This window comes from Petaurus breviceps, unplaced genomic scaffold, assembly GCF_028583685.1.
Source record: "Petaurus breviceps papuanus isolate PSGF00001 unplaced genomic scaffold, PetGlider_PUasm1.0 419, whole genome shotgun sequence".
NCBI classification, from domain to species: domain Eukaryota; kingdom Metazoa; phylum Chordata; class Mammalia; order Diprotodontia; family Petauridae; genus Petaurus; species Petaurus breviceps.
Genome location: NW_027186324.1, coordinates 13,043,768 through 13,059,214, shown reverse-complemented (window position 1 = coordinate 13,059,214; position 15,447 = coordinate 13,043,768). Strand labels below are relative to the sequence as shown.

General features: G+C 38.8%; 1 pseudogene; it reads right to left on the bottom strand.

Annotated features, from left to right (window-relative positions):
* Positions 1-10,932: 10,932 nt before the first annotated feature.
* Positions 10,933-11,341, bottom strand: LOC138171170 (E3 ubiquitin-protein ligase RBX1 pseudogene; annotated as a pseudogene).
* Between the last annotated feature and the right edge of the window lie 4,106 nt (positions 11,342-15,447).

Genomic DNA, 15,447 nt, shown 5'->3' with positions numbered 1-15,447 from the left:
TGGCCATATTCCATACTGGCATGCTCTCCTACCTCACCTCTTCTTATTAGAATCCCTGGCTTCCTTCAATATTCAGATCAAATGCCACCTTCTGCAGGAAGCCTTCCCCAGCTGCTCAGCTACTATTGCCTTCCACTTTGGGATTACATTCTTTCTACTTAGACATGTATTTAGTATATCTTTATTCATGTGTGTGTTGCTTCATGGGAATGTAAGCTCGTTAGTGGCAGGGACTGTTTTTTGGCTTTTTTTCTTAATCTCCAGCATTTATCACAGTGCCTAGTACATAGTGTTTAATAAATGTTTATTGATTGATTGAATATGTTTGCTGTTATGTCTCAGAGCTTTAAATATTTCATAGTTCGGGGGACTGTATTTCGCCTCTGTATCTCTAACACTTAGCATAAAGTACATAGTAGGCATTTAATGAATGTTTATTGATTGAATGATAATTGATCAAGGCTGATGTCACACCTGGCCTCTGCAGGAGTTTCATCAACATCACTGAGAACCCTATGGAATATTATTATACAGCAGGACAAGATCACCACCAACTGTTCCACAATGATACTCATTACAAAATCACTACAGGAGGCTAAGGGAATAAAAAGAATGGAGAGCAGGAGTTATTCCATGGAAAAGTGAAGTTAGAGAGTAGCGTAGGATGCATAATTAGACATCTGTGGGGAGTTATATTATTCCACATGAAGGAGTTTTAACTACCTGTTTTAAAACTGTTCAGTTGTAAAGACAGTATGTGGGTCTTATCGAGTTTTGGTGAAAATCCCCAGGGCATTAAAGACAAAAACATCTCAGGTGCTAGGAAAGATAATTAGAATGGATTTGTGGTGATAAAGTATGTCAACAAACATTCTGTCTTTGGTGGGGGGGAGGCAAGACAGTGTTCTAGGAGCACTGAAAAGTGAGTCTTTGGGGAAAGGCACTTTCCTGCTCCCTTGGGAATGCTTTGATGTGTCTATGTATACCTCCCATAGGTGCTCACCTATGTGACCTTGACAAAGTGGGGAGAGTGTGACTGTGGAGAGAACTTTTTCTCTCTAGACCAGAGGACTTTTTTTTTTTTAAAGCAATCGGGGTTAAGTAACTTGCTCAAGGTTACACGGCCAGTTATTTTTGTGTGGGTGTTAAGTATCTGAGGCCTGAACCGATTCCAGGTCTCCCAAGGCTGGGGCTGGCACTCCTACACACTTCCACACCTGGCCGTCCCTACTTTTTTTCTTTGCGAAGGGGAATCCTTCTCTCCATGTCACTCCAGGGAAAGGATTTTTGCAATCTGCTCTTTAGCCCCTGGGACAGAGAATTGGAAAGATGGAGAGTATATGCCCTTTTAAAAGTCATTGCAGAGTTTTCTTTTATTCCAAGTTTGTTAATGATCAGATTTGCTCATCTGGAGAAGAAAATAACAAGGTATCATGAGAACAATAATCATTTGTGATCCTAAAACCCACAGGAGAGATGCTTGTAGAAGTTTGGTGAGTGGTAATTAGTTTTACTGGAAGGAAGTCCTCATATTGTGTAAACAATGAGCAATGGGGATCATTAGAAAGTCAGACCTGCTGTATCATTAGCTTCTTTAAATGATTTTTGAACTGATTATAAGAAAACTTTAACCTAGATAAAACAGCTTCAGGTATCAGCTAACTCTGACTGATATTAATGATTAACCATATACTTGGACTGTCCCTATTGATTCTTATTCAAATTAGGGACCAGTCAATTGGGAATTAAAATCTTCCTCTCCACACTGCCCCAACTCCATCCCACTGATATGTGATATGAATTGGTTTAGGGTCTTTTAAAATGCTTTTGTCATTAATAGATTTTTATTACCTAAATAGGCTCTTATTTTGAAACCTTCTAGTAGCTTTCTATTATTCCATATCGACTTTGTATTTTTTCTTCTTGCCATAAGACCTTCTTCCAATAGACATATATTCCACTATTTCCTGCATTTTTATCTTTGTTAAAACCCAAGGCTGCTTCTAAAATTTACATTCCTTATTTTCTTTAGTTCAAAATCACTATATTCATACTTTAGGTTTTCCTTCCTTCCTTCCTTTCTTGCCTTTAAATTACAGTATTTCAACATCCATATTCATACACCTTCAAATCCCCCGACTCCTCACATCCCATAGCTTAACTTCACTCTACTTAGAAGCAGTTGATGATAGTGAATGGAGTACTGGACCTGAGGTCAAATCCAGCCTCAGATACTTACAATCTATGTGATATTATCAAGTCATTTAACCTTTGCTCACCTCACTTTCTTCACCTGCCCCCCAGTTTTGTTGTGAGAATAAGATGAAATAATAGTTGTAAAAACTGCTTCATACAGTGCCTGGCATGTAATAGATGCTTCATAGATGCTTATTTACTTCCTTTTCCCCTTACAGTGCACACTGCTGGTCACACCTTTAATCTCAGCATTACCCCTGAAGTCTTCTATTTCCATAATAAAATAAACTTTGACATTCTTCTTGTCATTACATCTCTCCTTATGCCTCCTGTCTCCTAAAATCTATCTTTTATCCTCTTCATTAACTCCAAACCTTATACCCTTTGTTACTTTCTCAGGCCATTATATCTGCTTTGATTTCACTCTTCTAGTTTCTCAATCTTGACCCAATTCCAATCTATGCTTTCACCTGCACCCAGATGCCTTCCCTCCTTGTCACATTACTACACATCCCTTGCCAAAACCTAGCCCTAAATTATTCTAACCATCAGAACTTCAGATGACAATACTGTTGTGGTCTATGGGTGCTAAGAACCCTGAAATACAAAGGCATAGGGTGGGGGTCTTCCTTGAAAGAATTCAACCACACAAACCTTCTTTCAGTCCATGTAGTGAGTTTAGTAAGACAATGGTTGGGTGGGCTAGATTCCTAATGAGTCTGCAGTTCTTTTAAAAATGTATTTATTTATTTTTTGCTTTTTGGAGGGGGGAAGGCAGGGCAATTGGGGTTAAATGGCTTGCCCAAGGTTACATGGCTAGTAAGTGTTAAGTGTCTAAGGTCAGATTTGAATTCAGGTCCTCCTGACTCTAGGGCTGGTGCTCTATTTATCATGCCACCTAGCCGCCCCTGAGTATGCAGCTTTTGTGAAACCAAGTGGGCCAGATTCTAAGAATCCAAACACTTTAATGGGGGTAAGATTTGTACTTTTATACAGAAACACCATGGGAAGTCTGGATGGATCAAGGAGAAGTAGGTAGCCTGAGTGGGCTAGGTGTAGACAATGAGGGGCAGAATGAAAGGATCATGATGGGGTGGTGTAATGGGAATGCAAATTTGGAAGATCTTCCCTGCCCCTAGGCTAAAGTGCACCTGAAGCCTGGGGAGGGAGGCTTGTTTTTCAGTAGATACTTCTTGATTGGCCAGTGAGTCAATAAGGTTGTTACATTCTCTGAGCCAGGAGAAGGCTATATAAGCCCTGATGTGTAGCTTTGTTTTGGGACTCACTTTGAGAAGTGTTCTGTGGTTTGATCTGAATTCTGGGAAGCCGTTGTTGAGAGTCCCCCGGCTTTGAAAAACCCAGATGTGGAAACCCAGATGTTGACTGGGTATGGATGTAATGGTTGGACAGTTTGGAAAGCTGTCTACTTGATCTGTTAATGTCTTGATAATTCTGTCTGTATATTTTGAAGTTCGGGGTGCTGACCTTTTTCCCCTGAACAAGGTAAACGATATATGTCTGACTGATTAAAGTAAGCTTGTTAACCCATTTTGAGTTGCTTTCCTTTATCAAAGCAGATCCAAGAACCTGTATGGGCAGCAAACCCTGAGGACGTGCTTGGGGTGCTTGCTGCTACAGGTGGGCGGGTGGAGGCTGCAGGTGAATGCCAGAAACCTGGGGAGCTGAAATCTGTGGAACAGTTCAAGGGCTCTTTTTTGAGGGCTCCATTGCTCTATTAGCCCTATCATCACCATGGTCTTGAGGCAGATGGTGACCCCTGAAGGACCTTGAGAAGTATTGGCAAGGCAGATTGTCACGTTTCCTGGTCCTTCTTCTCATCAGAAGGAAGATAATGCTTGATTTCCATTGCATGCACATTGTTCGAGCAGTTAAGTAGCCCAGAAGCCCAGATGGGTGCTAGACCAGAAATCTAGGGGGAATGGTGCCCCTTGTGGAGATGAATGTTCCCCTCTTCTGTTTAGCATGGTGTCCACAGAAGATGGCAGCATAGAAGCAGAAAAACTCCATGAGTTCCCCCCGCAACCACCTCAAATATGACTCTAAACACATTTTAGAGCTACAGAACCCACAAAGTGACAGAGAGAAACAAATCTCCCACTGAAGGCAGCCTGGCAGGCCAAAAGGAAGGGTCCATTGCAGCGTGCTGGGAGCTGAGCCCAGTCCCTCATGAGCCCCTAGTTTTAGCCGCAGGGCGGCCCCAACCAGCAGCAGCTGGAGTGGACTTCAGGAGAATAGATCATCAGCAGCTGTGGCAGTTTCTAGAATTATCAACCCACATATGCCAAAGATAAAGTAAAAGGTCAGTGTGGAAATCTGTTAGAGCTGGGGGAGACAGAGGAGCACAGTCTGGCCTCTGCCTTGGAAGGAGAAGTGCTGGAGGCACTGTGGCCATGCAGCTGCCTCCATGTGGCTGCTTCAGAGCTCCTGGCCTGCAGATTGTAGGGGGACCAAGAGACCATTCAGAGGGTAATTGCTCTTACTTTAACCTTCTTGGATCTGGATCGAGGTCTTGGGTGGTGGTCCTGGGGTGTGTGACCAGTGAGTCAGAGCTCGTGGGGGCTGCAGAGAGGGCAGCCAACTAATAGCTCTGGCAGCTGTGAAAATTTCAGCGATTTGGGACAAAGCCCTCCTCTCTGGAAGCAGAGTTCTACTGTGGCAAAAAGCTCAAAAGTCAAGTAATTGAGTGGCAACATGAGAAAACAAAGGAGGCAAAGAAAGCACAGCAATCAAACCTTGGATTCCTTTTTTGGGGACAAAAAGGATGAAAGCATGGAATGGGAGGAAGACAACAAAGTCAGAACTCCTGAAGCAAAAGCTTCCAAGAAAAATATGAATTGGTTACAGGCCATGGAGGAGCTCAAGAAGGATTTTGAAAATCTAGTGGAGGAAAAATTGGGAAGAGAAATGAGAATGATGCTAGAAAATCATGAAAAGAGAGCCAACAACCTGACTGAAGAAGAGGCCCAAAAAGCCAATGAGGAGAAGAAGGCCTTAAAAAGTTGAATTAACCAGATGGAAGAGGAATTTCAAAAGCTCACTGAAGAAAATAATTCCTTTAGAATTAGATTGGAGCAAATGGAAGCTAATGACTTTATGAGAAATCAAGATACTATTAAACAGATCCAAACCAATGAAAAAATAGAAGGCAATGTGAAATATCTTATTGGAAAAACCACTGACATGGAAAATAGATCCAGGAGAGGTAATTTAAAAATTATTGGACTATCTGAAAGCCACAATCAAAGAAAGAACCTAGAAATCATCCTTCAAGAAATTGTCAAGGAAAATTGTCCTGATGTTCTAGAACCAGAGGGCAAAATAGAAATTGAAAGAATTCACTGACCACCTCTTGAAAAAGACCTCAAAAAGCAAACTCCTAGGAATATTATAGCCAGGTTATGGAATTCTGAGATCAAGGAGAAAATATTACAAGCAGTCAGGAAGAAACAATTTGACTATTGTAGAAACATAATTAGGGTAATACACAATCTAGCAACTTCTACATTAAGGGATCAAATGACTTGGAATATGATTTTCCAGAGGTTAAAGGAGCTAGGATTAATAGCAAGAATCACCTACACAGCAAAACTGAGTATCATGTTTCAGAGGAAAATATGGTCATTCAATGAAATAGAGGACTTTCAAACTTTATTGATAAAAAAACAGAATTGAATGGAAAATTTGACATTCAAATACAAGAAGCAAGAGAAGCATGAGAATGTAAAGAGGGAAAAGAAATCATAAGGAACTTATCAAAGTTGAACTATTTATATTCCTACAGGGAAAAATGACAATCATAACTTATGAAACTTTTCTCAGTATGAGGATAGTTGAAGGGAATATAAATGTATATGTATGTATACATACATAGATATGTCTATATAGGAGGGTATATATGCATATGAATACATATGTGAGTGTGTGTGTATATATATGTGTACAGGTATACATAGATAGAGGGCACAGGATCAATTGAATAAGAAGGGATAATATTTTAAAAATAAAATTGAAAGGTGAGAGTGGAATATAATGAGAGGGGATAGGGAGAGACAGAATAGGGCAAACTATCTCATATAAAAGAGGCAAGGGAAAACTGTTACAATGGAGGGGAAGAACAGGAAGGCAAAAGGGAATGGGTCTACCTTACTCTCATTAAATTTGGCTTAAGGAGGGAATAACATACTCAATTGGGTATCTTATCCTACAGAAAAGTAGGGAGAAAGAGGATAAGAGGGGGGATGATAGAAGGGAGGGAAGATTGGGGGAGGGTAGTTGGAAGCACACACTTTTGAAAATGGACAGGGTCAAAGTAGAAAATAGAGTAAGTGGGGGGAGGGATAGGATGGAGGGAAATATAGTCAGTCATTCCCCATATATCCACTATGGAAATGATTTGTGTAACTACACATGTACAACCAATATTGAATTGCTTATCCTCCCAGTAAGGGTGGGTGATGAGGGAAGAAGGGAAAGACTATGGAATTCAAAGTTTTAAAATCAAATGTTTTTTTTAAATTATTAATTATTATTATTTTACATGCAACTGTGAAATAAGATATACAGACACTGGGGGTATGGAGATCCATCTTGCCCTACTGGAAAGTTGGAGGGGGAATGGGGGAGGATATAGGAGAGAGAAGATTGGGGGAGGGCTATACAGTGGGATCGATGTTTTGTTGATGGGTAGGGGAAAGATGGGGAGAAACTTTGTAACTCAAAATCTTGTGGAAATGAATGTTGTAAACTAAAAATAAACTTACAATTTAATTTAAATTTAAATTCACATATACTTAGAGTCCTTAAGAGTCTACCCATGAAGGTGAATTTTTAATAAACTTTGCTTTACTTTGACTGAGAGAAGAGTTGAGTCGAATTCATTTGGCAGGACCTGGAGGGTCAGTATTTTGGGGTCTTGAGCACCCCTGAACCCTAAAACCTCAACAGTAATAGCAGAAAGTAACACAACCATGATAACTGGGTAAATTATAAATTTATGCCCTTTAGTTTCCACTGTCTTCCCTACAGCAAGGCAACTTTCCTTTAATTCATTTCTCACAAAACACTTCCAAGCCTTTTTACTTTTTTCTAATCTCACACAAATTTCCTCTCTCTTTTTTGTCCGTTGTTAGACCTTACCACCTGATAGAAAAAATTGACAGTTGACTCCTCTTCCCTTTACCTCATTTCAAAATTCTTTCACATTATTCCTTACTCATTCCCTTTATCTCAGGCTTTGATAATGAGATGACCTTTCTCTTTACCAAGGCCAACATCTATACATTGATCCTTTTTCTTGATCCCTTTCCCTCCTATATTAGAATGCACTTTCTTTTCACTCTGTCTTGTAGACATAGGATGCCTTTTTTTAGAAGAACATTTGACAAAGTTTATTATGATATCATACCAATTTTAGTATGGAAATGTTTCCTATTTGTAAAGAATACAAGGGGAGGGGTGGCTAGGTGCTGCAGTGAATAGAGCACTGACCCTAGAGTGAGGACCACCTGAGTTCAAATTAGGTCTCAGACAGTTAAGACTTACTAGCCATGTCACCTTGGGCAAGTCACTTAACCCCAACTACCTTGCCTTCCCCTACCCCACCCCCCAAAAAAAAAAAAAAAAAAAAAAAGAGAGAATACAAGGGGATTTTGTGGCGTCTATTTGTTATAACACAGACCATTGTACCTCAGGGGGTTACAGTCTTCCCCCCGCCATGGACTAGTAGTTTTCAGCTCCTGCAGGAACTCAGATCAATTCCCAAGTTTGGCGAATAAGGAGTAGCAAGATTACTCCTTATTTTTTGGCTTGATTTGCTTGCTTTTGTCTCAAAGGCATATTTATTTCCACTAAGCTTGGGGATGGAGGTGTGTTATTATTCTTCTCTTTTTCCTTATTGCCTTCCCTGTTTATATAAACTTGTACTTGCCTAGGAAACATGATATTAGTATAAAACCATTGGATTTGTTACTTCCAAATGGAGGGAACACGCCCTTCCTTGCCTCCTGTTTGACTGTATTGAACTAGAAACATATATCCTGTCACTGCTCACACCAGCATTCATCACAACAGGCAAGGATTTAGAAGCTCTTAGATGTATTTATAAAAAGGAGAACAAAATAAAAGGATAGCAATGAAAGAACAATGTGCAATACCAAGAAAATATAAAATATAAAGTTTTATATGGGTTCAAGAATAAATTCCACAACTACAGGATGGGAGAGTCTTAGCTAGACCATGGTTCAGCTGATTAAGAACTGGAGGTGATTCTCGACTCATTTAGAAAGCCAGAAAGGGGCAGCTAAGTGGTAAAATGCTTGGAGTTCTGGGCCTGGAGTCAGGAAGACATCTTTCTGAATGTAAATCCAGCCTCAGATACTTAGCATCTGTGTGACTCTGAGCAAGTCACTTAAACAATTTACCTCAGTTTCCTCATCTGAAAAATAAGTTAGAGAAGGAAATGCAAGCCACTCCAATATTCTTGCCAAGAAAACTGCAAATGGGGTCACGAAGAGTTGGACACAGAAAATGACCCAACAGCAACAGCAACAACAAAATAGTCCATAAAAGGAAGTAATTGCATTACTGTATTCTCCATTGAACAGGCTATTTTTGGAGAAGTGTTCATTTGTAGGTGTCATATTTTAGGGGGAAAATGATAAACTGGAGAAAATTTAAAAGAGGTCAATCAGGAACTTAAAAGACCTCGAGCTATGAGGATCTGTGAGAGAGACTTGGGACATTGTTTCTGGGCAAGAGAAGACTAATCGAAGACATGATAGCTATCTTGAAGTAAGTGTAAGAAGACTTAGATTTGCTATTTGGTCCCAGGAGGAGAGCTTTCAATGGAAGCTAGAAAGAGTAAATTTTAGGCTTGATGCATGATATAAAAACAATTAGAACTATCCAAAGGGAAGCAAGCTGCCCTGGAAGTGTCTCACTGGAAAAAGACTGGCTGACTGCTTGTCAAATATGCTGTAGAAGGGATTCTTTTCAAAATAAGTTTAGCTAAATGGTCACTGAGATTCTTTCAGTTCAGAAATTTTAGAATTCTGCATAGTTGTATATGAGAACCGAAAGAACATGGTGAATTTAAATGAGAGAAGAGCCAAAAAGGAAAGCGTCATCAACAGTATCATATGCTGGCTGCACAGAGATCAGAGAAGAAAGGTGATTGGATGTGGCAAGCAGGATGGCTTTTAAGTAGCAGTTTCAGTAGATTTGTGGGTAAAAAACTGTATTGTAAATGGTTGAAGAGCTAATGAGAGGCGAGGGCACAAATGTGTTCAGTTTAAATCACTTTCTGTTTGGCAATGAAAATTCAATCAGGTTTGAGAACTGATTGCTATCCCACAATTTTTAGTTCAGAGAGAAAGCCTTGAGAATGGTTTGGTATTATTGTGATCTTTTAGCCTGAAGTGGGACTTGAGTTATTCCTGGGAGTTCTGAAAGAGAAACACAGACAGGAAAACTTGGAAGTTGTACAACTTCCAAGTTAAAACTGAATAGCAGCAGCTATGGGAAGTTGGTATTCTTATGCCTACCTGGGATTTAATGATCTGAGTGGGAAAAAAACCAATGACACCAGGGTACCAGGTGAAAAGAGAGACTGAAAAGGTCCATCGGCTCCTTAAAGGCACACTGTAGAAGAGTCGGACTGAAGCTGCCAGCTGTAACCACCTCTTCAAGGACTGAGGGAAGTTCTTTCCTGAAAGGTGTGCTTTCCCCCCAACTTTTCCTCTTCTTGTATTGCCAGGAGCCACTGGTTTCCAGCCCCAAGCGTGAGTGAAGACATGATAGAGAATTAACCAGGTGCATAATTCGTGGGATAGAACTCCATTTATTTATTCTTTGAACAAGCTTTTTATAGATCATTGAGACAAAGGAATAGGACTCGAGTTTTCTTATTATTATTTTAGATAAGTCTGTCATATCCTGGAGGTAGCACAGGATGGATAATTTAATAAGGATTTATCATCTAGGTGATTCAAATTTTAGGGTAAAGCCTTTGATCTTGCCGGCAGGTAACTTGTTTCATATGCAGCTGCCTCACAAAGGATACTCCCGGAGCAGACTTCAAAGCAGAAGTCACTGTCACCAAAGGTATCTTATTTTGGAGCAGAAACTCGGGAGTTACCTGAGTGCTGAATCAAGTATTTTGGCTCTCCACATTGTATCTGTCCAGTATATACTGTGCTTGCTTCTTCTTAACTAAATGTTTCCCACCTCTGATTTTTGCCTCAAACCTAAAAAGGGCAAGGCTTCGGTAGAGATTAAAAAAAAACAAAACCCAAACTTAAATTAGGTCAGAGAGCCAAACTTGTATAAAGAGTTTGTTAAGAATTTTCCTGACTGGGGTCTCTAAGCCATTGTGATTATAAAAACCGTTCTTCTGATATAAACTCCACAAAAATAGAGAAATAGAGTATGTGGACTTGAAGGGTCATTAGATTCCTCATAGCCTAAATAACAAGTTAATTGATGTTTTTTTTCTTTCACGCTTCAGAGATTGATGGTTTTCTAGTCTGGGAAGAGAAGATCCTTGCATCCTAGTCATTTCAGTGACACATATGAGAGACTGGCAGCTCCTTGGCTCCAACAGGGCTTTATTTCACACAGAATACAACACGGTGGCAGTAAGACCAAACTCAAGAGATACTGCACACAAGACTGACTTTAACTCATGTATAATTAATTAGGCAACAGGACAGCAAGTCATCAAGTAGCAAACAAAAGTGATAATCTTGAGGAAGAAGGCTTTTTCAAATGCCCATACTGTTGAAACTCCGACTCTCTATTGTTCAGCAGGCACACCTGCCTGGTTTTTAGCCAGTGGGAGATGCAGTGGAAGTGGAAGGCATGACTGCAGACTCCCCATATGACAAGAGCTAATGAGAGAGAAGGGCACAAATGTGTTAAGTTTAAATTATGTTCTGTTTGGCAACGAAAATGAGGTGGCAGATTCCTGCTTGGCTTGACATTCTATACAAAAGTCCATAATGTGGTTCCTGCAAATGGCACAGTTGTCAACCACAATATCCCACTTTTTAACTTCAAAGTGCTTCTTGCCGGTGCCACTGTTGGTGCCACTGGGGGTGTCCACATCCATCACCACCACCATTTTGGAAAGTGAGTGCCCGTCCAAGTTAATTGTTTTAGGTTATGGAAGAGACTAACCCCACTCTCCACAGTGATCCCCACACTCACCAGTGTGACAAAAGGAAGAAGAGAAGTCATATTATAGTTTGAGGGTATCAGAGAAAGTTAAAAAAAAATTGGTGGAAACGAACATTATTGTAAGAAAATGGCCAATGATGCTTGAAAGTTAAAAAATAAAATAGAATGAGATCTATAAGGAGATGGAAAAGGACAGGATCCAGGGCATAGGTAGAGAGATTAGACCTAACTAAAAGAACCACTTGTTCCTCTTAGCCAGGAAGGATAAAATGTGGATAAAAATAGAGAAATTTTAAGGCAGGAGGGTTTTGTTTTTTTGTTTTTTCGAGAGGGTTTCAATCAGTATGTTCTCTGGAACACTGAGGCATGACCATTTCCTGAAACTGTGGGGACTGGTATAAGGTCAGACTACTAACTTAATTGGAAATGAATTACTAAGTTTAACCCAGTTTTCTATAGAATCTTTCCTTTCCCTCCTACGTGTTCAATTTGGGGCTTAGGGAATGATGATGGGAATGTTGGATTTCTGTTTGAATGGTAAATGGGAAGTCACTACTGAGTCACTGATTTCTTTAAGTAGGTTTTAGAAATTCTTTGACAATTGTCTAACTGAAAAATTGAAAGCAAAATTTGTCACTTTTAAAAATATATGTCTGGAAAAAATATGCCTGGGGGGTGGCTATGTGGCCCAGTGAATAGAGCACTGGAGTCAGGAGGACCTCAGTTCAAATCCAGACTCAGACACTTAACACTTACTAGCTGTGTGACCTTGGGCAAGTCACTTAACCCTAATTGCCCTGCTGTCCCACCTCCAAAAAGCAAAAAAAAAAATGTTCTTGGAAAAAATAGCATAGTTGACATTTGTTTCTATATGTCATCTCAAGGAAGTCTGGATTAGCTTAGTGAGGAGTTGCTAACTTTATATATAGACAGATTGAAACTAGTGCCATTTGGTCTGATTATTTGCATTTCTATTTATTTTGAAGTACCCTATAGTTTCATGATGTGGAAGTTATTTTCTTTGTATAAAATAGTTTTCTCATTCTCTGTAGAGGATTTATTAGGTGGCTATGATCAGCTTAATGATGTTAAAGGGATGGGATCACCAGAATTTTGATTATGTGAGAAAAAAAATTTTTCTGTCCCCCCAAAAGTCTAAAGAAGTTGGAATGCAATACACATATGTATATAATTCAAAAGCAGAGATTTTGATCCTTCAATTAATTTCTTAACAAGTTAATAATTATTTTTAATTCTTGGAGAAAAATTTATAGCTTCATGATTTGTATTGGAAGGGTTTACAGGTGCACTTGTATTTTTTTTTGGGTGGATATCTTAATTAGTACAACTATTCTGGAAAATAAATTGGAATTATGGCAATAATGTGGCAAAATTTCCATTTACTTTGACCGAGAAATTACACGACAAAGTCACTAGTAAAAAAGAAAGGTTCTAGATACACCAAAAATATTTGTAACAACATGTTTTGTTGTAGTAAAGAACCTCAAACAAAATAGATGACTGTTGTTTGGGCAATGGCTAAACAAATTATGTTGCTTGAATGCAACAATGAATGTGAAAGCACTGTGATACAATGACACATGGAAAAACTTACATTAAATGGTGCAAAATGAAGCAAATGGAACCAGAAAAACAATATACATGATGATGCTAACAATCTAAATGGAAAGAACAATCACATAACAATGAAAAATGTGAAAAATTTTAAAAATGAAAAAAGTCAAAAGTAAAGAAGACTGACCTCAGACGAGTCTGAGAAAACACTGCCCCCACTGCATTTCAGAGCACAGAGGGTTGTGATGGTGGAGGGAGGATGAGACATGCATGTAGAACAATGCATATAATGTCAGATTAAAGAGAATATTAATTGATTTTGCTAATTTCTTCCATTTTTCTTTTTAAAAAATATTTGTTATAAGGATTGACTCTTTTTAATTAGTCAAGGAGAAAGATACAGAGGAAATCAAGAAAATAAAAGAAAAACAAAAATTACCAATAAAAGTTCATCATGCTGTATTGGATAAATTACTTAATGATGTGGCTGCTCTTGTCAAAGGGGAAAGAAGATGAATTGAAGGATAAAAGGAATGTATGTAATTACAAAGGAAAAGATTTTAGACAGAGAAAAAGATTGGAAAAAGAGATTAGAGAAGAGGGTGTTCGGATTAACAAATGAAGGAGATGAGAGAGGGCATGTGCAGTCATCATACAGTGAAGCGATCTCTCATAAGGAGGAAAGATCAGAGATACTTATATATTTAACAACATAAAAATGTAAGAATTGTGTTTAGTGTTGCTGTCTATGCATTAGAAGCTCTCTTGCTTAGCCATCCTTCTCAACATCCTAAATTATCACCTAGCGCCCAAGAAATCTTCTAGCTGTATGGAATAGAGTTGGAATGTATAATGTCTCAATCTTTCTTCCAAACTCAGTTCTAGCCAGGAATGTGGACTCCAAATCCTCTTGCTGGACTAAGGAAGAAGCTGTCTGTAATGGACTCTCTTGATTATAAAATACATTCTTTCCTGGAAAATATTTCTGGGGGAACTTTACTGACCTTTAGGTTTGTCACACTAAAGAGCTAAGGCCAAGGTTCTGGCTAGAAGGAGCATGACTGAGTCATTGACCTCTTGACTGGAATTGGCAGTTAGTCCTTTAAGATACAGGCATTAAGACTTCTCTCCTTTCTGTCTCACGTCCTTTTTTTTTCTTGTCCTTTTCCCTGTCCCTTTTTCTCCCTCTCTGTCCCTTTCTATCTCCTTATTGAGTAAGAGATAGATGGCCTCTTTCTTCTCATATTTTTTCCTGGTTTTTTTTGGAGGGCAATTGGGGTTAAGTGACTTGCCCAAGGTCACATGGCTAGTTTTTGTGTTAAGTGTCTGAGGCCGGATCTGAACCCAGGTCCTCCTGACTCTAGGGTGGGTGCTCTATTCACTGCACCACCTAGATGCCTCTCTTCTCATATTGAGAGAGCAAGTCATTACATTTTAACATTTGTTAATTAGCCAAAAGGCTAGTGACTTGCTTTTCTTATCTCTGGAGAACAGAGAGTACAGAGCATCATTGTCCTTTGCCTTCTTTTTTAGTAGTAGTGAGCCAAAGACTACTCTCTTGAAGTAGAGAATTACACAAAGTCCTCTCTTTCTCTCTCTCTGGAACTGGAAAGTCTATGTGGCTCCCTATTGGCAGCTGGATGGACCTGAGTTCAAATGTGAAGTCATATAATTACTAGACTGTGTGGTCTTGGATAAATCGCTTAACCTCTGTTTGTCTCAGTTTCCTAATCTGTAAAATAATAGCACCTACCTCTCAGGGCTGTTGTGAGGATCAAATGAAGTAATTAAAAAGTGCTTAGCGCAATGCAAACATATAGTAAGCACTTTTATAAATGCAGCTATCCTCTTTTCAGTGATAATTGTTTATTTTTTTAAAAAAACACATTCTTTTTTTTAATGCATTTTTTCTTTCCAAAATTTTATTTAAACTCAAACACCAGAACACAAAAATTCAAAACAGAGAAAAGAAACAAAAGCATACCCTAAACTTAAATATTGGAGCTTAAATGCACAGTTAGAAAGAAAAATAACCCTGTCATGTGCATAGTAGATCATAACAGAGGATTCAAAATATGGAACAATAAATTTTCATTTCAAGAAAGTCTATATGATAAATAATATTCACTGTGTTCAGAGATATTCATCTTTTCTTTGCTTCCTTGTGAGTTTTCTTTCGTTCTCTGCTGTGCACTTTTTTACTTTGTTCTTTTTTCCCCTCCCCCCAACCTCTCCCAGAAGGCTACAACAAAGTTTACATATCTATCTCTATAACTATATATATATGTATACATATATAACTATAACTATATATATATATATATAACTACAACTATATATGTATACCCTCCCTCACCCCCAGAAGGCTCCAATAAAGCTTAGATATGTTTCTCCATAGCTATAGATATATACATACACATATACATACATAGACATATACTTTCCCAAACCTATTCTACTCCCAATCTTTGTCTTTATGTA